Source organism: Mytilus trossulus, chromosome 14, assembly GCF_036588685.1.
Source record: "Mytilus trossulus isolate FHL-02 chromosome 14, PNRI_Mtr1.1.1.hap1, whole genome shotgun sequence".
Lineage (NCBI taxonomy): Eukaryota > Metazoa > Mollusca > Bivalvia > Mytilida > Mytilidae > Mytilus > Mytilus trossulus.
In genome coordinates this window covers 21,684,068-21,707,991 of record NC_086386.1, presented here as the reverse complement: position 1 = coordinate 21,707,991, position 23,924 = coordinate 21,684,068, and the positions used below count along the sequence as shown (strand labels likewise).

At 30.5% G+C, this 23,924-nt stretch overlaps 1 protein-coding gene across 3 annotated transcripts in view; it reads left to right on the top strand.

Moving 5' to 3' along the window:
* Window positions 1–1,388: 1,388 nt before the first annotated feature.
* The window catches only part of LOC134698155 (protocadherin-11 X-linked-like), a 56,566-nt gene continuing 34,030 nt past the window's right edge, over window positions 1,389–23,924 (top strand). The window contains exons 1-5 of one of the 3 annotated variants that reach the window (XM_063560462.1): window positions 1,389–1,453; window positions 2,942–2,978; window positions 12,188–12,277; window positions 16,607–16,746; window positions 23,591–23,648. The gene's annotated coding sequence lies outside the window, so the exon portion shown is untranslated. Of the gene's footprint in view, window positions 1,454–2,908; window positions 2,979–12,187; window positions 12,278–15,041; window positions 15,105–16,606; window positions 16,747–23,590; window positions 23,649–23,924 lie in introns of those variants that run through there. The other 2 variants (XM_063560465.1, XM_063560463.1) reach the window with 2 other exon arrangements.

Genomic DNA, 23,924 nt, shown 5'->3' with positions numbered 1-23,924 from the left:
AACCCAAGAATTGAAATATTGAAGCATATTCCACATGTGACCAACAACACTATTTAACTCATGTTTTACTCTAATTCTTCTATTAATGGTGTTGTCTGGTTGCTAAATCGTGAATATTTTTCTTTATATGACTTCTAAGATTATTTATTCCATAATTTTTCTTATTCAGGATGTTATGTTTATTTTGTTTTTAAAATCAGTTGGAAGATAAAGTTTTGTAACAAGTTCACACTTTTGCTCTTGAATTAGTATTTTGTTGTAGATTTTTAAGTCAAAATAGATTATCTCAACACGATTGCCTGACTGGAATTTATTTAAAATGTGATTAGCTTATTTGACTGTCCTAACTATGTTTTATCTCTAGAATTGATAGTTTTTCACCTAAAAAATTGACATTTGGAAATCATTATAAGCCTTATTGAATTTTGAAACACATTCATTCTGTAGTTTATGTTAATGTATATCTCCCAACTTTAACCCTTGAGTGAGCCTATATGCCATTGGAAAAGATTAGATACAAATTTAATTCTGTTGAAGTAGTTTTTTCAACAATATGATTGAAAATTGTTTGACAGTCACAAAGGTTGATAATTTATATTGAGTGCCAATACTGATTGAAGGGAGACAATAACATCTGCTACTGTGAATGCCCATTTGCAATGCTGGAGTTGTCTTTCTTTTATCCTTATATATGTATGTGCAATATAACATTCACTTTTAGCAAAGAAAATATTTTAGGCAACTTAAAAAGAGTTTTGATATTAATATATAATTATTAGGTAAAAAGCTCCTGTCCTTCACCAGTTCAGTTCATTTATGAAATTATTCCAATGCATTGAATTTTTTTTCCATTCATTGAAAAACAAAAACAAAACTGTCAGCTAAAGTCTTAGTTTTGGAACAAACATCAAAAGTAGAACAACAAATATATGAATGAATGAATGAATGAATATTTTATTTGCGAAAGCATAAATAATATGCTATGGCAATACATAAACAAGTATATACAATGTGACAAAACAACAGATAGCAGAGAACAATACATAATATAATAAAGGTACAATTAATTCACAATACATGATCTAATTTTCCAAGCATATTTCAGATAGTTACACAGTTTATATATAATAACAAATATAATATACTGGTCTTACTTCTTAATCATGCTAATTATTGCAGTTCCTCACTGTTTGGTATCTTGAGAAACACCCAGGCAGACACATGTGTTTTCCAAATTCCAAACATCCAAACTAGGTCTGTCAGATAGGAACCTATGGACTATTTCGGTTTCTCATGTAACAGAGATGGCACTTAGATTTCTTTTCAAAGGAGGCTGGCATGTGACAATGAACAAGAAAGTTTTCAACTGGATATAGAGATGCTCTGATCCTCTACACATTTCAATCTTATAACCATTTACCAACCCTGTAGCTACAGAAATGGAAAAGTCCAAGTATGTCAAATTAGTTTGAATGTTGGAACTAATGAGAAAGCCTTTGAAGGCATTAAATTTACCCATTTCCATGAGCTCAAAGAAAACTCTTTTGCTCCTTTTTCGTTTTATGGTTGTAGCAACAGTATGGAATGTCTTGGTCAGCATGATTAAATTGGCCTTCTTACAGGTAAAATTTATTTTTTGGCGCAGAATTGATTCCCAAAGTATTCTGAAAGCAACATCCTTGTGCAGCTATTATTGTTGCGTTTACAAAATTTCAAATGAATAACTGACATATATGAACATATTGATAAAATAATAGTGAACAGTTTCATTTGCCTAGAATTGTATGCCCCAGAAGTAATTTTCTCATGCTAAGATAAACACAAGAGAGGGGAAAGATACAAGATCACAAAATACAACAAAGAAAACTTAAGACTGAGCAACACAAACTCCACTAAAAATTGCAGGTAAATTCCAGTGCTTCTGAAGGGTAAGCAGATACTGCTTCAAATGTTTGCTTTCTTTTTAACTTTAAAGATTATATAACAGAGTTGATGACTTAAGCAAAGTTATGAAAAACAATGTGATAAATTTTGATACATTATTTTCTGCCCTTGCTACTGTATTGTATGTCCTTTCATTACAATCACTTTAATCACCTGACTATGTCCCAGTAAGTTTTGACAGGTTTCAGATGGTAGAGAGATTTAAGACAAAATAAATTTAGTAACAGTTTATGTCTTGCTGAAACATGCCTTTTTGCATCTTAATTTTATCAATTTGATAAAAATTTAATAAAAATCAAATTACCAAATTTTGTAAAATTTGATTTGAGAGAAAGATAACAGTAACCTGTTATACATTAAGTTACCATTGTCCCCATGCAGTATCTTAGTTTATCTATTTGTACTAGTTTATTACTCAAGTTTACAGTGGTATGATTGTGTAACATCCCACCATAAAACTCACTTACAGTTATACCTTTGTGAGGTATCTTAAATTCCATTGTTTTCAAACAGTGGCTATAAAATTAAATTGTAATTAAATGATTAAATAGATAATGAGATCAAAAGAAAATAGACCACTGTTTTATCACCTTCATTTTATTGAAATCTACATGTTAGACTTCATGTGGCTCAAGCACCAAGGGGCACCTGTATGCTTAATAACATAATTGTAAACTTTAACCAATTGCCCAATTTGTTCAATACTGATCTATGTAAAAAGGGGACATAACTCACTCAGGTAAAAATTGCCTCTGGCTTTGAAGTTTTATCTGATTAACTTTTGATCTTTACCTATCTCTATTGTTAAATTTTATTAAGTACCAATAAAGCCAAATTGGTTTACACAACATTGGCTAATATAATGATACACAAGTTATTTATGGTTTTGTTGTCCAAACATTTATTTAGTAATATCCTAAGTTATGGGCTATAACCATTAGGTCACTGTAAACTGTCTGGTTTTACTTTTAGATTCTTGAATTGTTCTCTCTTTCAGTTGGATTATTAGAGAAGAAAGGAAAGGGAACAAACAGGTTTGTATATTTTTCTTGATGTATTTTCTCTTGTGCATTCTATGCTGCTTTTGTTTTAACATGGCCCTATCATTCACAATATTTATATAGTAAGTCAGTGATGTGAATACCTTCAAACTTCTAGACTTTTCATTTGGAATAATGAGCACTAGAGATTCTTATGCATCTCTTAAAGATGTATTAAATGTCATACCTGTAGTCAGGGGGTTCGGACGAACCCCCCTTAAAAACAAATAAGCACTGTTAAAGTCAAGGTTCTGTTCGAATTGTGACTGTTAAGGAGGCTCGAGGGTATAAAATTTCAGAAAAAAATTAAACATTTTTTTTTCATTACAAATTTTATTTGTTACCTTTTGTAGTTGTTACTATATCATATGGTACAAAAATCATTCAAAACAACCAATTCGTGTTGGCCCCAGAAGCGTTTTAAAATGTATACATCATTGAAAAAGTTCCAAATTATCTCCCTTTGGTGGAAAAATGCCATTTTTTGGCTTTAAAATTGAAATATCTTTTTCAACTCATCGGTGATCTATATTTTTTAATATAATTTCCATATAAGCTGTACTTAAACTAAATTATTGTAAAATTTAAGCGATTTCTGTAATAAATTTCTTTTTTTATTTCGATATTAACTTTATTTCTCCTATTACTTCAACAGAAAAAAAACACTTTTACACAAATGTATGCTTCTTTCGAAGGCAGATTGTGAGCGCAAATGAACGGTGACCCCACTTTTTCATTTTATTTTTCTATTATCTTTAAGATAAAGTTCATTGATAGAAAAATATAGAGAAATCCTATATAAATGATTTAGACCCGCGAACCCCCATAAAGTCAAGTTTGTGAGTCCAACGAACCTCCCCTTGGAAATTCCTGGCTACAGGCCTCAATGTTGTTAATACAAAAATAACGAAGATGCGGTATGACTACCAATGAGACAACTCTTTACAGGAGACTTATATGACACACAAATTAACTCTGTACAGCCTTCAACAATGAGTAAAACTCATCAAAATATATTATGCTTTTGGATGAGGATTTATGTGATGAATTACCATTTTAAAATCCTTTGAAAATGTGGATATATTCTGTTAATATGATGAAGGCACCTATCATACTTTGCTACATTTAAATTTAAAGTACTGTGGATTTGTTTCCTTTAGTGGATACCAATTTTCAAGATTGAGGAAAAATTGTGATTTCAGGGTTTTCACAAATCCTGGAAAATGTGTTCCATGTTGAATATTTGAATTTGTGGTTAATTTATACCAATTAAATCGTATTTCCTCATCAATTTCCACAAATACAAGAATACATTTATGACTTATCATTAGCAATGAATTAGATTGAATTAAAAAAGTAAAAGTGAGGAAAAAAAATATATGATATTTTATGCAAAATAGAAACACCCTTTTGTGTTTCACCATCAGATGAGATGTAAATTGTATGCTAAGTTTAACATGCTACACATGCCACCTTTACATTATAATGACAAAATCATAGAAATTACATTTAGTATCATTTAAAAGTCATAATGTACGTCATTATGGTTAATGATTCAAATAAATGTGAACACAATGTTTACCAGGAATAAATCAAGTTTTCATGCAGAGAAATTTCAATTATGCCATGGATGTCAATTGTCTGTCAAAGAGTTGATCTGAAATACAAATTTATTGTAGCATTGTAACACATTTAATGATTACATTTGATACATGTAATATAGTTTTATGGCTAAATTATGAATATTTAATGTAAATTTACGTGATGATGAAATGTAAATTTCATTAAATTTCATTAAGGTTTGAATATCTATTTAAAGCCATTTCAAAGAAGGGGTAAACAGAACTGGTAATAATGCATATTAAGTAGAATTTTTCTGGCAGCAAATAAAACAGTTTTGAATTATTTACTATTGGTATTTAGGTAGGGCTGTGGAGTGGGGTGGGCTGACCTGGTTTCTCATTGCCTACTCAAAAACCTTGCTTTGAGTTGGAAGAATCGTATTCAAAAGTTTATCACATAAAAATTATATAGACTGTGGAATCATATATTTTAATGGGTACTAATTTTTAACCGGATTTTTGTGACAAAAATGTCGGTTATTGATTTGGGGATGCTCGGCGGGCGGGCAGGTGGCAATCAAATGTTGTCCATGCATTAACTCATGAACCGTTCGACCAAAGCTTTTAAAATTTTAATATGTTGTTACTTAGTAACTAACAACTAAATGAAGGTCAAGTTCAATAATGGCGATTTTGACTTTTACCGTTCAGGAGTTATGGTTCTTGAAAGATTGAAAAATGGCGTTTCCAGTAGTGTCCATGCATTTACGCATGAACCTTTCTACCAAGGTTCCCAAATTTTAATATGTTGTTACCGATGACAAAATAGAGGTCAAGTTCAATAATGATGATTTGGACTTTTACCGTTCAGGAGTTATTGTTCTTGAAAGATCGTAAAATGGCGTTTCCGGTCGTGTCCATGCATTTACGCATGAACTGTTCTACCAAAGCTTCCCAAATTTTGATATATTGTTACTGATGACTAAATGGAGGTCAAGTTCAATAATGACGATTTTGACCTTTACCGTTCAGGAATTATGGTTCTTGAAAGATCGTAAAATCGTGTTTCCATTCACTTTGTTGCATTTACTCACGAACCATTCAATCTAAGCTTTTCAAATTTTAATATGTTGATACTGATGATAAAATAGAGGTCAAATTTGATATTGACAATTTTCACTTTCAACAATCATCAGTAATGGTTCTTGTGATATTGCCATGACACAAATAAATGCTAATTAATCCGGTTTGCTGTCGTTGTGACAGCCTCTTGTTATGAATAAGAAACAAACATTTTGTTGATAAAGGTATATGATTGTAAGGTTTTACAAAATTCTGCATAAAAACCTATAGAAAATTGCTATTTGTCGACAGTTAAATTTGTGGTTCACCTGTACCCACAAAATCAACAAATATTGGTGGTCCACAATAAATAATGAATCCACAGTACATGTAGATGTTTTAATTGAAATGGAAAAAATAACTGATACTAAACTTGCAGGATTTGTTTTGAACTTGGCAAACTTTTTTTAAGAAATCTGAAAATTAATATGATCATAAGAAATAATTAACGTTGAAACCTGAAATGTGAAATGAAATTATATTTCGGAAGACCTTACACATCTTTGATGATTTCGATTAGACCAGTCCTGAACTTTGGATAATGTTTTATCAATGGATTACCTTGTTGACTCCAACCCATAAACCACACCCTTTTTCCAGCAAATCGTAAAATAATGACACTAACAAAATAATCCACAACAACATATGAGGCAAAATTAGTTATAAAATGGATTTTTCTTGTTTCTTCGATTCCATGAATCACTTAAATTGTTTTTTAACATGACTTTTATTAGATTTTCTGTTCGATATTATGTGTAAGAATTTGTATTATATCACTAGAACACTTATTACTTTAAAGCTTCTTTTTAAAAAAGGAAAAGAAAAAGATTTCATTCTTCTATTCTAGTAAACAGTGGTGATTTTGTTCACATTATCTGAATAAAACATACAATGATGTTCCAAAAGGCATAAAACAGTAGGAGATTTGACAATAAAAAGTCCTGACTTTGTGAAGATAAGAATACAAAGATTTTATGTATGGGGTGCACTTGACTTATTATATAATTATGATTATCTAATGGTCATTCTGTTTTGTTAAATGGAAGAAAAACATCCATTTCACTTATTCGGTAGAAGGTGATAATCCTAAGTATGTCGCCTAAATGGCTGTACTGGCCATATTAAAATGACCTTTGCAAAACAGTTGTATCATTATTTGTGTAAGTTTGAATAGATGTGTTGAATGTGTACTGGTTTATATTACAGCCCACTTCAGATCTTAGATAACCAGTAAACATCACTTACTAAAAGATGCTTAGTAATGTTTTAAAAGAAGCTTTCTTGTACATATGTGTTTTAACTAGACCCTCTGGCCTGTTTAAATGCTACTTATATCCTTTTGATTGAAAAATTGGCAAAATGCTCTTTGCTCTGTTTTTTTCATTTTTTTTCATATAAATTTTGATTAAAAAAATGCTTCTTGTCTTCATGTTGCCATATTTTGGTGGATTCATTATTTAGTTTTTAATAACACTCAGTCGTATACTTCTCTTTTCTTCCACAATTTGTAAGAGTATGTCTTAATTCAGCAACATCAACAACAATATTTATGTTGATACTAAATATGACTAACAACTTGAACTTTCCTACCATCATAAGTTTTTCTTAAAGATTTCTATCTTAAAAGAACATATACAAAATAATGATTTACTAAAACATGTACAAGGTACAAGGCCTTATAAATAACTAAAATATAAAGGACGTTCATTAAATGTTTTATATCCTCAAGGGACCACTTTATACTGTAGGGTCAAAATACTATCATGTCTAGCTGTTATACTCTGTGATCATAGATAGAGGTTGAACAACTTGGAAGACAAAGAAACTGATGAATGTATGTCTATTTATATAAAACATGCAGGTTTTACATCAGTTACATGGTTTTTATGTTGAAAAATTAGTTTTTTTGTCAGGAGATTCATGGTCACTTATTATAAGCAAGCAGTTGTTGATGTGGTTCATAAGTTTCTTATTTCTTGTTTTTTAAAATAGATTAGACTGTTGGTTTTCCTGTTTAAATGGTTTTACACAAGTCTTTTTGGTGGCCCATATACAAATGTAGCTTGCTTTTTCGGTGTGAGCCAAAGCTACGTGTTGAAGACTGCTTATACAATATGGACTTAGTTATTGGCAATGGACATTACACCTGCACACTGGCATCATCAGTCACAGGCCAAACATAGGGGTTCTGTAAAGCTCTTTTAAAAAAAAATAACAGCTGTCAGTTGACTCGACCAAGCACTTACTCAGAAAACTAACAAAATGATGACAAATTTATTTTACATTTTTAATTTTGCAATAGCCTAACACATTTTCCTCCTAGAATGAGTAGTTTTATTATTATTAAAAGTTATTCATATATTACCACAGAACACATGTTTCCTGAATTTAGTGTAAGAATTAGATTTGCTTTTTGTGTAAATTCATTCATTATTTTATTGTAGTCTGTGTTTCTAAACCTTTATTACTATGTATTGATGTATATTTAATCGTATTATATATGTTCATTTTATACAACATACTATTATTTTTACACTACATTAAATGCTTAAATACTCTTTAAATTTCTTTTAACTGTAAAAATATTAGAAAAACATGTATCGCTTTAGAAGGAAGGTCAAATGGGTTAAATCAAGACAAGTAACCCTGTTCTTTACAAAGGATTAGATCTCCACAAATGTCAAAATTCATTCTCAATGACAAATTATTAAAATGATCAAAATCTTGTATCGTAACATATATCTGTCGAAAAAAATTCTGACGAAAAATTGGTCACAATCTTCAAAAACTTCAAAATTACAATTTCCTAATTTAAAACGATTATCTCTTTTTGCAAACTCACTGACCCATTAGTTGCTGAATTTTATGCTCGACTCATTTAACAAGATCGCTTAATGTTGTTAGATTATATCAAACAGCATAAAAATAACTACAAACACAGAATGTTAAATGACTTATGTAAAAAAGGAAATACTGATGTCTTTATGTATCATTTTAACGTCTTTGATATCTAAAAGGAACATTAGTAAAATATTGATGGAATTTTTGATAATATCGTTTCTAAATTATTTGACTGCAGTCTATCTCGTAACTATATTTGCCTATCTTTTAAATCTTTTAAATGATAACATTCTATTGATTGTAAAATTAGATATAAAAATATATGGGAAATAAATGTCTTTTAGAAAGTATTATTTTTATGTATTATTTTTTTTTACATTAGCTTATTTTTTGCTTATTAGTATAATGCCTAGGGGGTAGGAAATATTGAATTCATTAAACTGTTTGCTCATTCATCAGTGAGGTCTATATCAATGAGGCTGTAAACTAACTTAGAAAAATAACCTAAATTGTCAGCCTTATTAAGTGTAAGCTAGGTTCCCCCTTGACTCCCTCCCCTTAAAACCACATCTGACTGTTACCAATTGATTTATTATAAAAAGAAGATGTGTTCTGATTGGCAATGAGACAACTCTCCACAAGAGACCAAATGACACAAACATTAACAACTTTAAGTCACTGAATGGGTCTTCAACAATGAGCAAAGCCCATACTACATAGTCGGCTATAAAAGGCCCTGAAATGACAAATTTAAAACAAGAAAACATAAAGGCCTCACTTATTTACAAAATAATAAATGAAAAAAATATGTAGCAGTCAGCAATAAACGGCAACCACTAAATTACTGGATCCTGACTTGGGAAGCAGAATGTGGCAGGGTAATTAAAGCACTGATTTACTTTCCACATGCAGAACAGAGCATTATTGGACAACAATCCTTTGTTAAGTCTCTAGAATGGGAGATCTTAATGACTTTTTCCCAGGATTGAGAAAGTTTTTTTAAATGTTAAAATTTAAAACCTTTAATTTGGAGGAATACATAGATTCTGGTTTAATTGTTGTACACTTATATTACCTAACATCAAATAGTTCAGAAATTTGAGAAGCTCAAATTGTTTAATCTGATACTTTAAAATGCATTGCTCTTTACTCATGGTAAAAGTTAATTGATTTGTGATTTAAATTTTGAATGAGGAGACACTTTCATTACAATTTTTACAGATACCTAAATCCTTTTTAAAATGATTACTATTTATGCAAGTGTTAAATTGTTCTGGAAAATGATTTCAAAATTTACTTGTCAACAGGTGACAATTGTAAAAGTCTCATTACAATTCCTGCTGTGCATAAAATTATTATTATTTTACCCTGTACAAGTGACATACAACCCATTATCTAGCCATCCTTCCTTTCACTTCTTGTCTTAAACAAATAAGGATAATTTTCTTATAATTTGTCGGGACCTGGACGTTGACAAACACCCTGAAGCTGGTCATTATGCATTTTGTTTACCCAACAAATATAGTTTATTTACATTTCTGGTCAGTTATTGTTGATCACCTCTTTCTTGGTGTAAGGTGAAAATTTTTAGTATTGTTCAGCTTTTCTTCACCTTCAAGTTTCGGCTATTTGTGATGAAAGGTTATGGTGACTTTTACAAGTGTCTGATTTGTCCTACTACACAATGATAAAAAGTAGAAAAATTTGATACCAAAACTTTAGAAATTTTCCAAAAATGTTTTCCATTAAATTAAGAGCTTGATCTAGCTTTCGTTGAAATACTTATCTGGTTAATACTTTAAAAAAAAAATTCAAAGATATAGTTTCTTTGTCTAATAATAAATGAGGGAAAACATTTTACTTTTGTCTGCAGGTCTCACATTTTCTTATAAGTTACCTGACTATTTTAGAATTTGATTTATTGTTCGTAATTTTCATTTGACAAAAATGGTTATCCTGCTTTTACAACAAATTGAACTTTTTAACCACTTTCACTGGCCATACAGCCATTGCATGGTCAGCTTCTGCTTTTAACCCTATATGCAGTGTTTATATTTAATCAACCTTACAAATATATAGAGCTCATGCTGACTATATGAAAGATTAGGTAAAAATATAATAAATGACAGGTATTGCTTAAGATTACAGGTGTTTTTCACTAATTGTTAGATGTTATGAGATAAAACAGAAGATAGGGATAAGAATTAGACATGTTAATTAATAGACTACATCACATCCTATAATTTTGTCTGTCTGTATCCAGGTACATACTATAATGACCGACCCCCTGCAGGTAAACGTGTAATGAGAAATGTTTACCTCATGCTGGTCCAGAGACTATTAAAACACTCAAGTACTCTTGACTGTGTCTGAGTGCTGGAAAAGCTTGGCTCAATTACACCTGAGTGTGGACATGTTAGATAATTATTAAGTGTGGCAAATATTATTTAGTATGTTTAGAAGGATTATATTAATTAGACATCTGGTAACAAAATGTCAAACCAATGTACAGTTGTCAGTATTGAGTGTTTTTATTTAACTTTTAATTAATTGACTAGACACCTTAGATTTATATGCCATAATACTACTTCTTGTGTTGAATTTTATAAGTTCCTGTATATGAGTAAAATATTATAGGGTTTTATTCAGATATATTTGTGTAATTGAAGTTATCTGTACCTATTAAAGATAACAGTACTATCATATCAAGATTTTTATGAAAATACAAAACCAATTAAAAATGTGGTATCCAAATAAGATGAGTTTCTTAACCTTGCAAAATAAATCCAAACTTTACCAAAGTTATTGGACACATTTCCACTAATTGCCTGTTCTTTTTAGCCATCACTAGGCTTTAGCATTCTGATTCTATATCATATAGGTCTGGCCCATCCTTCAGTACCAACAATCACTTCCCTTTCTATCAGAAGAAACATTAGGCATGATATTTTTTTGTTACTAAAATCAGGGACGTATCTATATAAGTCCTTGCTAAAATGAACAAAAATAACAGATTATATAAAAGTTATAATGATCCTTAACCTTAAAAATTGCCAATGAAAGAATAAGAATGATTAACACTGTACCAGTTAAAACATGTGCTTCGACAATTTTTTCAATTAGTTGGAGCCCACTGTATATATGTTTTAAGATGTATAGCTCTTCTTGTTTTAAGATGTATGTATATATATTTTTTGTCTAGTTAGCTAAGGTTGACTTTTATCTTAAGTAAAGTCAGGTATTTGATGTATGTTATAGCTACATAGGATGTAAAACAAATTAAATTGTCATATTCAGGTAAAAAAAGGTAGTCTAGATGATGATAACATTAGTAAATTCCTCAAAGATACGGACCATCTGTGTGACTCATGACACTCTTGTTGACAATTGTGATAGATGGGTGGTCAAAGTTTTAGGTTCAGGTCACAGTTATATCGCCATAAACTGATGAATAATGGCCAGAGTTGGACCAGTCTCATTTGTTACTGACACAAGCGGCCTTTCGGCACAGGAAAATCTCGCCAGTTTAATTAGTTTTCGTATTTGACATCTGAGCTTGTTTTTTCAATCATTAAGGATGTGATCCATGCCATAGGGGGTTGTTTTATTTCAAAATATTCACCAAATCTTGTTTGAAATTTGATAATATGTTTTACTCTATATGTTATTAAATTACAGGTTTTTAAAGACCTACAATTTTTAAAGAAAAGGAGAAGAATTTAATTACCCATCTTCACAGTAGTGTGTTTTGAATGGTGTTTATAAAAGGTTAGTATTAGGTTAGTTGTTGTTTCCTCAAGGTGTTAAATCTAACACATAAAGTAGTTATTTTCACTGTGTAGACACTATAAGGCTATGTAACATGTGGGCTATAATACAATTATATTGTCACATTGACTAAGCGGTATAGCCAAATAAAAGCCTCACCAGTAAAGCTTCAAAATCCCTAAAATGATGATTTATATCAAAGTGTGCAATTATAAGTTAATAAAATTGACCATATTTATTTATGTCCCCTGCTGTAGCGTAGGGAGCATTTAGTTTTACTCTTGTCCATCAAGACATCCACATGTCTGTCCATCCTTACGACCCAAAGTTGGTTTCTGTTCTTTAAGTTAAGTTTGCCTAATCCAAATACTTTCAGATTGATACACAAGGTTTATTACTACAACATATAGTTCAAGTTTGATTTTTTGTGATGTCACTTTTAGTGTTCTCCAGTTATGCCCCTTTATAAATGGAAAAAAATGCTGAATTTTTCATTTCTGTTCTTTAACTTAAGTTGATGCTCATTTACAAAAATTACAGATCATATGTGTATTTTTGGGTTGTCACTTTTATTGATCTAGAGTTATGCCCCTTTTCAAATTGAAAAAATACTGAATATTTAGTTTAGTTCTCTCACTTGAGTTTACCTCAACCAAATTTTATAACTTAATCAATTCTTATTACCAAAAAATCTCAGATCAAGTACAAATTTGGGTAGCGTCACCTTTACTGTACTTCAGTAATGTCCCTTTATAACTTTATATCATATGCAAAAAAGGGGGGGGGGGGGGCATCATATATCATATGTGTCCCATTGGCACATCCTCCATTTGTATTAGTGATAGTTACTGTCTCTTTTAAGCAAAATCACACATGAATAGATGAATACCTATTTTTCTGTCAGTGGAGGAAACTCAAAGGGTTTGCTACAAAATTTCCTAAAGTCTATCAATACCTGCATAGAAAAACATAAAAAACCGATTCCAGCATATAAATAACATATTCATCAAAAAATGCAATACTTCCTTTTAAATACCCTTTCATGTATGCATACGAGATAATTCAATCAATAAGAGGAGTTTGAGCAGAAGTTTATTACATACAAAGGACAAATGTTAATTTACATAAAGTTACGTAAACTTGATGACTGTACTCTTTAAGTTTGTCTGAAAGATTCATTTAAAATATCGTCTTCCTTGACATAATAATAACATATATAGTATATTGTTCAAATTTATAGCCTTGTTATTTTATTATCCATCATGGAAAACAAACTACATAATTACAACAGCATCATAATAGATGAATTCATCATGACAAACTACATAGTTATGATTTAAGATATTGTTTCCACATTAAAATTTTATTGTTATAAAATACAGTTAATTATAATTTTTAATGTCATAAATTTTCAAAAGGTCAACATTGTCGTTTAACCAAATACTTTTTCCACTACTTAAGAATCAGTTCTCATATTTAATTTTGATAATGCAATTGAAATCACAGATGTATAATCCGTTAAATCCGCTGTGATCAACTTTTTTCCCTTGTTTTAAAATAACAATGATATAATTTTTATATACTGTGTACATGCATGTCTTTCCATCCATCGTAAAAAAAAACTAAAGTCTCGTCCCAACTTTTCCCAATTCTCCATAATGTTGTAAGCACAAGTATAAGATACTTGCACAGTGGCAGATCCAGGGGGGGTTCTGGGGGGTTGGAGTCACCCCTTTATTTGGACTATCAATGCATTTGAATGGGGACATATAGTTGGAACCCCCCTTTGAATAGGGTTGGTAACCCCCCTTTTTAAAATGGCTGGATCAGCCCCTGTTGCATATTTTAGTTTTCCTGATAGAGCATTATCAACTAAAAGGGTTTGAAATTCAAGATCCTTTATTATTTTTAAGTTAATGATAGGACGGCACTTTGACATATATGTTTCTGTTGTATTTCACCATTGTTTTATCAGAGGACCGTCCTTTATCATATTAACTAGATGAAGTCACGACCGAAGTCATTGTCATGTGTGGGCACAATACCCGGTCAGTCAATGACAAATTTACAATGACATGGCAGAAATGAATAACGATAAACAGCAGTATACAAAACACAACATCGTAAAAGACTGAGCAACATGAACCACATCTAGAACTGAGCAACACGAACCACATCTAAAACTGAGCAACACGAACCACATCTAAAACTGAGCAACACGAACCACATCTAAAACTGAGTAACACGAACCACATCTAAAACTGAGCAACACGAACCACATCTAAAACTGAGCAACACAAACCACATCTAAAACTGAGCAACACGAACCACATCTAAAACTGAGCAATCTCGAACCACATCTAAAACTGAGCAACACGAACCACATCTAAAACTGAGCAACACGAACCACATCTTAAACTGAGCATCACGAACCACATCTAAAACTGAGCAACATGAACCACATCTAAAACTGAGCAACACGAACCACATCTTAAACTGAGCAACACGAACCACATCTAAAACTGAGCAACATGAACCACATCTAAAACTGAGCAACACGAACCACATCTAAAACTGAGCAACATGAACCAAGTCTAAAACCAGGTGTTTGGAAGCATGTCTACTGCTGATGTGTCACTTAAGTAACACATGTTGACTTTAAAATATTTGGTATCTGGCAGACTTCTTGTATTTTGATACTTTGAATTAAGAGAGAGAGGGTATGTTTAGCACAACAACACATGCAACTTCTTCATCTCTTTTGCAGGTAATAATTACATTTATATATTGGAGTGAGCACCTGAAGACCAGACAAATTGATCAACAGGTACCAGTATTTGAAAGAAAGAAAAAATGATAATTTCATCTATGAATTCCTAATAACTGACTTGACTGTGTGAGCTTTTGGTGGACTTTCATATACAAAATATGTGGTATGATTGCAAATGAGACAGCTCAAGAGACCAAAATACACAAAAATTAATAACTATGTTAGGTCACTGTACAGCCTTCAATCATGAACCAGCCCATGCCTCATAGTCAGCTGTAAAAGACCCAAAATGACAAATGTAAAACAATTTAAAAGAGAAAACTAACTGCCTTATTAATAAACAAAACAATGAACACAGCAACAAACAACAACCACTGAAAAAGAGGCTTCTGACTTTAGACAGGCACATACATAACGTGACGGTACCCAAATTGCACCTATTTTGACAGTTTTTTCACCTACGTTTTTTTATGATCCAGAAAAAAATTTCCATACTGTGTTTATTTTGTAGCCCTATCCTTCTTCATTGTATAGGTAAACCAGTTTGATTTTTAATCCATATTGAGTCATAAAAAATTGGGTTTGAATCAACCTCCAAACTATCCATGATTCTGTAATGAGGAGTACCCAAATTGCATCCATGCTTAAATTCACATCGTCAACAGTCTAATAACCGAGCTTCTGTTTAATTTCTTCAAATATTTTAAACAATTGGATATTAGTCCATTCTTACTCTTCATATTTTATGAAATGGATACTTATAATATATTGTATTTGCTAATTTTAAAAAGATGACGTTTTGATGACGTCGCATGGTGACGTTTTTGTACATTTTTCATTTTCAGTAAACAGTCCATCTGTTGATAAATACTGTGAACGTTTTGTGCATATCTAAATATGTTTACCTATGTTGAGAGACGTGCGTAGTATCAAATCATAAAAATACAAATTGTTTAGTCTCTAGGAAATCTTGTAAGATTTCCGTTGCTATTTTTTCTGAATAGATGCAATTTGGGTACTCGGTGCAATTTGGGTACCCTTACGTTACAGATCGTGGTGAGGTTAACTAGTTCGATGGTGCCAAACTTTTTCCAACCTTGGTCAGTGGTGAAACAGCACAAAACAAAAACATGCTTTACAAAATATTTCATGTTTGTATCATGACTTGAATATAGTTGAAATCAAAAAGAAAAAGCGTATAGTTCATCGCTAAAATATATGCATGTATAGATTTATGTCTAAACCAATTCTTTGTGTGTTATCATAACTGGTCTTTTTTTAGGAACAAAACATGCACTCATTTACCCTGATTTCTTATTGACAAAAATATTAAAAATGACAAAAGGCCTAAAATTATTTAAGAATTGCTTCATCATAAGTTTATAGAATTGAAAAGCTGTAAGTAGATCTATTTACTAGACATGATGACAAAAAGTACTTTACACATGAGTGTGAAAATACTGGTAATATTGATATTTTTATATGTTCAAAGTAATATTTGTAATTTTCAATTTATTGTAAAACGTTAAACATCTGTGTTTTCATTTTATTGTTATTAGATTTTAAAGATATGAGTGGAAGATCACAAAGTCACATGACCTAAAGTTTGATAATTGACATCTCGGTTTTTGACAAGTTTATCGTCATTTTTTACCTGAGCCTTAGTATTAAAGGGACTAGATATCACTGTTATACAAAGGTAATAGTTATGTATAGACTGAGTGTTATATTTATTTATTTTATTTGAAGAATACTTATTATTATAAGTAGTTTTATTGTATCATTTTATTAAGTATTTATTGCATATACTGGATTATACTGAAATATAATGTTAAAACATTGAAAACAAATTTGAAGTTAGATTTGTTTTTAAATTAACTATATTGTTATTTTTTCTGAAACTTTTTTTCACTTTTTCACCATTTTTTCCCTTTGATTTCATAGTCTGAGAAAATCATATGAAAATTTAAAAAATGTGTGATGCAATGAATGTACTTTTAAAAAACAACTTTCCCATTGAACTAAAATATTTCATTTTTCTTTAATCCAAATGTTATTTCCCTTATTTTATGTTGAAAGCTGTCTTTGAAAGAAGTTGACACTCTAATAATCTTTAGTTAAAAGATTGTTTAGATGATACATTATGAATCTGGTTTTCAGTAAATTATTAATATAATATAACGCTAAAAACTACAATGATTCATTCCAGGAAGAAGTCAGATAATTTGTTCTCAATTCTCAATAAAATGTCAAACTGTACACCATACATTTATATTCAAAACTGGAATCTGAATTTAAAAAAAGTAAGCATACACTAGTAGAGGCAGATAATTAACATCCACATTTTACATCATTTAATTATGACAGGAATCTGAGACTAGTAGAAATAGTCACATGCATAATCAAAGTGGTTTTGTGAAAATTGGTACTACCATAAATGTGCTGTTTCTGAAAGCAGGCATCATCTAATTAGATTACCTAGCATAAAACTGGAGAAAAATAATCAACAATGAAAATATCATGTTAAAAATCCTGTTCTTCTGAAATGTTCATCTAGATTTACCTCAATCCAAAACTTGGAAATTAGGATGATAATAAATACTTGATGATTTAGAGGGACATTTGCATGGGTGGATCCTGTCATTTTCAAAAGGGAGGGGTGTCCCAACTATATGTCCCCATTAAAATGCATAGATTGTCCAAAAAATGGGGGTTCTAACACCCGTAACTCTCAACCTGGATCTGCCACTGATTTTTCTCTGGTTGAGTGTTGTCAAATTGGCAATTATATCTGATATATAGACAGAATACCAAAAAAACTGTTAAGATTGATTTTACCTGACAGATTTGGAAATATTGAAAATGTAGCATTTGTAGTGCAGGAATATTTTTAAGGCTTTCTCCTACCAATGATTACATCTATTTAAACAACACAAAGCAGTTGGGTTTTTTTTTGGTAACTAATTGAAATGACTGTAAACTTAATAAGGAAAAATTCTACAAACACCTGATGAAAACATCTCTTTCTTCTGGCTTTTTTCCTGAAAAAATTGAAATACAAAATTGTGTGTTTTACCTCAAACATATCAAAATTATACAGAATTATTTCAAAAGGTAAGTCATGCAGGGTGATTTGGATTTGCATATTCCTTCAGCACATAACAAAATAAAATTTTGTCAAAACTTCATTGAGCAATTAATGAAAGATCTCTTATAGATTGTATGCCCTGCAAATGAATTTAATTTATTTTAATACAAAAAAAGAAATATTTGGATGATGCTGATAATTTACCTCTGCAAACTATTAAAAATGAAAATGTACATTTCAATTCAATAATTACGCCAATTTAATACTTTTTATGAACTTTGATTAAGGTTTCATTTTTTTTTTAATTTTATCTCAATAAGTGACCTTTAATAGATATTTTCACCCTTTTAAATTTAATATTCTGATTGTGAAAAAATGCATCAAAAGGGTGAAATTTGAAATCACTATTAATTTAAAAGTTGAGGAGAATTCAATGACTATTTAATGACGCTAGATCTTTGGTGTCAACAACAGGTTTTTATCCACCAAGAAACAATGATCAGTAACCGTAAATGTTAATATTTTATAATGATGTCAGGCCGTTAAAATGTCTTTATCGTTTTAAAATTTAATATTTCCTGAAAAGAGGTGCGAGACATAATTAATGTCAGTGTGAAATTAAGGTCTTTAGGTGTACTCTGTCATCACTGGATTGGAAAAATATCATAGATATTGAAAACAATTGAGAAAATATGGTTGTCATAGTTCTTTTTTTCGTAAGAAGGAATTGTGCATTTTTATTCTGTATTAATGTAAAAAAAAAAAAAAAAAATCCAAGCCGTGGCAATATAGCAAAATTTTGTGCCTAGCATATGTTTACTATAATAAGTAAAAATTTGATGAATGCTTTAGTATACTTTGAATTATTAATGATTATGGACTAAGTTTGAAATGTGTCATTCAAAAATAAACAATACAAAAAAAATGTATTTCAAAAAGAATTACTTCCCCTGAATCCCCTCATAAAAAATCACTATTTCTTAATGACCTGCTTTCTGTGATAGATAAATGAGTCTTTTAATTCAAATGATTCATAGGTGCCTACTCCAGCTGTACTATACTTCAACACCAATGATTCAACCTTTCTTTTAAATAAAAAAATTTGAAGCTTGAATTTACTGTTAAAATTAATTGTATTTGCCAGAAACAAAAGCCCCATAGAATGCATCTTTATCCATGTCGGAAGTACTCATTTAAATGCATAAAGTTAAGGTAATCATTTTATCAAAGACAGAGGGTATATAATTGCTTAGTTGAATAGTACCCATATTTTTTAAGAAAGGAAATGGAAAATGACAAGAAATCAGAGAATTCTTTAAAGATCTATATCTGGTTTTAGTTGTTAAAATGTGCAAATAACACAATACAGCAATTATTGTCTGAATTTTAATGTTTTTGCTGTGCATTAAAGATCTTTATCTTTTTTGTTAAATGAGAATTTAAGGGCACTACTGAAAAATAACTTTTGTGAAGGATCAAATAGTTGGATTATATCCCTTTTCAAGGTTAAGAGATAGTATGACCTTTTCTGTATCTAATGTATATCTCTGACATGCAAGTTTTTCCTTGTTGTATGAATTGCATATACAAGTTTATTGAACTTTTTTCTTTGGCCTTGCCTGTGACAAATGTTGCAAAGCTAGAGTAAGCTGTGGCTTGTCCTGATATGGTGGTATTAGTGGCATTGCCAAACCATGTGTTTTGTTTTAATTTTGGGTTTTCATTCACTCTTGATTTGGCCATGTTGATATTTTCTTCTGCCCTACTAGAAAGGATTGAGATATTCATTATTTGCAATGACCACTGATGATGAGGGAGTATTTTCAGAATCATGATTTGTATGCTAATTATTCATTGAAAGACACTTTTGATCTGACCAGTATACAGAAGATCATACCTTCTAACAAATTATCATAAAAACAAACAATATTTGATTGAATTATTCATGTGATAGAACAAGCTGTAATCATCCAAGCACAACTCAGTTCAATTGTTTCACGGCTTTTTCTAACATGGAAATGAAAATTGAGCAAATTATGTAAAATTTACTTGTTTAATGACCCTTTGGTTTTATCCACCTGGGACGTAAATAATTTTCTGAAAGAGAAAAGATCAGATGTATGATCTAGATCTTCAAAGGTCAAATTAGCCTTTTTTGTATCTTTTTTATCCTTTTCGACATGCAAGTTTTTTACAAGCTGTGTTTATATGAGTAAAGATGATAAAAGATTGACTCTGACATAAGATATCAAGAAGCCAGTTGTTTTTGTCTGCATGATTCATAATTGTAATGTAAGAATTTAAATGTGAAATCAAATGCTCAGGGTTGGCTTTTTAGTAGCGTTAATGTTGTCCATCACACAAGTTTTTTTTCTCAACCATATAGTTCAGTTTTTCTAATGTATCAATCTATTTATCTAAAGAATAATTTGATATAAAAATGATAGATTTGTTAATGTTGATGGACCATTAAAAAATACATTAGAGTAAAATAGACCAGTTGATGGAACAATTATGAAATTTTAATTTCAAACCATGATTGCTTTTTCATTTATAAAAACATCAAATAAATGTACGAAATAAATTAAGAAAATGAGCAAATGGTTCGTACAAAAGCAAGAAAATATATTTTGGCTTTTCGCCTCACATTAAATTGACAAAAAACAAATTTATAACTAAGACAAGTACAGATTATTTGTTTGTCAAATAAGCTCTAAATAGCCATAAATAAGTTATACAGACATGAAAGGTTTAGGTTCATAATTTATTTGTATACAGTTAAAAAATATCTTGTAAGATTAAAGACCACATCATATATAGTTTATCCTCTGGTGAATATTGGCACAGATTGTATTAGAACAAGAACATGATTTATCCCTACATGATTCATTGCTGGGTTTTTTTTCTGATTTAATGCTATTTCCTCAAAACACAGATCAAGTTTGTGATTGAGTGGCATCAAGTTTACTGTTCTTGAGTTATGCCCCTTTATATATGAAAATATTGCTAAATCTGTCTTTTCAGTTTTCTAACTTTTTTTGCCTTAACCAAATGTTATGAATCTCATACCCAATGCTTAAAATCACAAAAATGTCTTAAATAAGTGATTTTTTATGATTCCTGCATCCATTTTTGGAAGTTGACTCCTGCAGTTTTACAAGCAGGGGCATCTGTAGCCCATATCCATATTCTCCATATTTTTTTTAATTTATTTCAAAATTGCACATAAATACTCCTTTGGCCTCCGTAAAATATGCTTGAAAATAAAAAAAAATCAATTTTAATTGCATTGTCTAATGATCATTTGTTCCTTACCTTAATTGTGACAAAACAAATTGTTTGGTATTTGACATTCATTTGTATGTTAATAGCTGTAAATAATTGTGGTTAAAATTTTAGTGGTGACATATTTACACCAAATCTGGATACCTTACTTTAGATAGACAGAATCGCAGGTCAGCAAGATGTGTAGTAGACTTTCATCTAAACATCTTCCTGACCAACTTTGAATGAAATGGAATTGTGAGGCCACATGGCATTTGTTTTGACATTTATTAATCAAATCAGCAAAGCCAAGTAAAGCACAAGAAATAGCATTACTGAAATCTATTACATTAAAACACTTTTGGTTACAGCTCTTGTAAAGAGGAAAGGAGTTGATTTTCCAATTCCAATAATTATCTTAAATTGCAAACAAAATTCCTGATAGACTCCAAAGTGGACTCAGTTTTGTTGGCTTCTAATTTGGTCTGCAAATGGAATTAACATCTGAAATATAAGACATGTGGACTGGTCATGCAATCTTTCTCTTTCGTGTACATGAATTTTGTGTTTCTTCATTATACCGCAACTCACAGAGGAATGGCATACTGTAATGACATTGTCCATCTGTGGGTTACTGTGTGTATATCCATCCATTTTTTAACCTTGACTCTCAGAATTTCTGAAATAAAGAAAGAATAAGTTCCATGATTTTATTAGAACTTAAAAATTTGGAAATATTAACTGTTAAGGCATGTCAACGCTTACAAACATGTTTAACCCTAGCTATATTCTTTATGTCCCCATCCCAAGTCAGGATCCTGTAATTGAGTTGATGTTAATCATGCTATTTAGATAATTATTTTCTCATTATTCAGGCCTTTAGTTTTCTCTTTGGAATTATTTCCCATTCAGGATCTTTTATATCCAATATGGTATGGGTTTTGCTCGTTGTTGTAGGTGATACAGCAACCTATAATTGCTTACATCTACGTCGTTTGGACTGTAGTTGATAGTTGTCTCTTTGGCAATCACACTACATATCCTTAATTTATCTTAATCTTACATTCTAAACGGAAATTGAGTCAATGAAAGTATCTTCTTACACAACATTGCCATGTGACCTTGATGCCTATTCTTGATACAATGTATTGAAAAAAGTTCATGTACTAGCTCTTCATAGTGCTAAATTGGGTGAAGTTTTTACAATAGTGGCTACCCATATTACGCCTTCAATGATACATAGACCCTCAGTATGTGCAATGGAGGATAAAGATATTTTAATTTCAGGGGCGTGTGTGATCCAATTTTTACATAATTAAAAATTCTACGTATTTGATTGCCATTGAATTTACATCTGGTCTGACAATACATCACCCCTATATGTATAAATCATATTATTTGCCTAGTAAATTAAATCGCTAGTTCCATTATTGTTGATGATCTTTGAGTTTATTGAAAATGAAAATGAAGTGATATTTTTGTAATAAGCGTGAAATCATTGCTGATTTCATCCATGGTTATGTATTATTCATGAGGATTAGAATTACCGGGTACTAGATTCCCTTTTAATTAGAACATCATTACAGCATGACCTTTACAAAAGTACTATCATTTACACAGAAATTGAATTCCTTTCTGATATAGACGATGGATTAAAGCTGATTTGAATTTTTTCATAGGTTTGTCTTTGATCATTCTGCATAAAGGAGAGCTTTACGTTGAAACATCAAAATGCGTTTTAGATATACCTCCATGAAAATGTATATATGCATTATTTTCTAAGGAAAAGTAAGATTGAATTCATGAATAAGTTGTATGTATAAATGATGGGAAGATATGCAAAAATCTAACTTAGAACATTTGAGTAAAGCTTGTTATGGAGCAGGAAGAAAGTATACTATTATGAAGATGTCTTTTCATGCTTAATTAAGTCATTGTTGCAAACCATTCACACACATCCCAAATTATTAAGAAAAAAAGGTGAAATTAGATAAGGCATTGGTTAGTACCAGCACATATTAGTCATAACTATGGGTAAATTGAGATTGTATAAAGGGTAGATGAATACAAGACTAAATCAGATCGCAGAAATACTTTAAAAAAAACAACTGTTTACTGGTGCAGTATAACAATGTAAAATTAATGTACTTATAACCTCCATGCAATAATACTTTTTATTTTATTTTTTCAGGTTTGATATTCAGGAAAGATTAAGAAACAGTTGAAAGTAAAGATAATAGTTTATAAAGGTAAATTTATCTGTACAGCTTGTAACTATACCTATGAACACTTGTTTCATAAAACTCTTGAGTCAAAAATGTATTAGTAATGGATGTTACCTAATTTCAATTTAAAAGACCAATGTTTTCATAATTTCATGAATTACCATATTTAACAATAATGTCCATCCACTTTTAAACTTGAAATTAACTTTAGATTGCCAACTTAGACTGGTCAGATATGTTTCTAATTATTACTTGATTTTTGTCCTTGTCAGAGAATTTGTCATCACATTTCAGACGATT